Below are 542 nucleotides of genomic sequence, written 5' to 3'. Positions count from 1 at the left end.
AGTGAAAGAAGTCAGACAGAAAAAGACAATTACTGTATGATCTCGCTTATATGTGAAACCTAAAAACATTGAACTCATAGAAACAGAGAGTACGATGGTTGTTGCCAGGGGATGAGAGTCAGGGGAAATGAAGAAATGTTGATCAAAGGATATAAACTTTCAATTAAAAGATGAATAAGTTCCTAGGACCTAAGATACAGCATGGGGACTGTAGTTGACAATACTGTATTGGATACTTGAAAGCTGCTATTAGAACAAGAGCTTTTACGACCTCACCATAACAACAACAAAAAAATGGTAATTATGTGAGGTGACAGAAGTGGTAACTAAACTTAGGCTAAACATTTCACAATTTGTACGTGTATCAAATCATCACATTGTACACCTTAAACTTACACAATGTTATATGTTATTTATATCTCAATAAACCTGGGAAATAAATATACAACTGCTCTCTGTCCTTTTACCCTTGATCAGTTATCATTTTATTTCTAAATTTCTCTAATTCTATTTTCATGGTATCAGATAGATTCAGTCAGTAT

The sequence above is a fragment of the Pteropus alecto genome, unplaced genomic scaffold (genome assembly GCF_000325575.1).
Source record: "Pteropus alecto unplaced genomic scaffold, ASM32557v1 scaffold23, whole genome shotgun sequence".
NCBI classification, from domain to species: domain Eukaryota; kingdom Metazoa; phylum Chordata; class Mammalia; order Chiroptera; family Pteropodidae; genus Pteropus; species Pteropus alecto.
Note: the sequence above shows the minus strand (reverse complement) of the source record.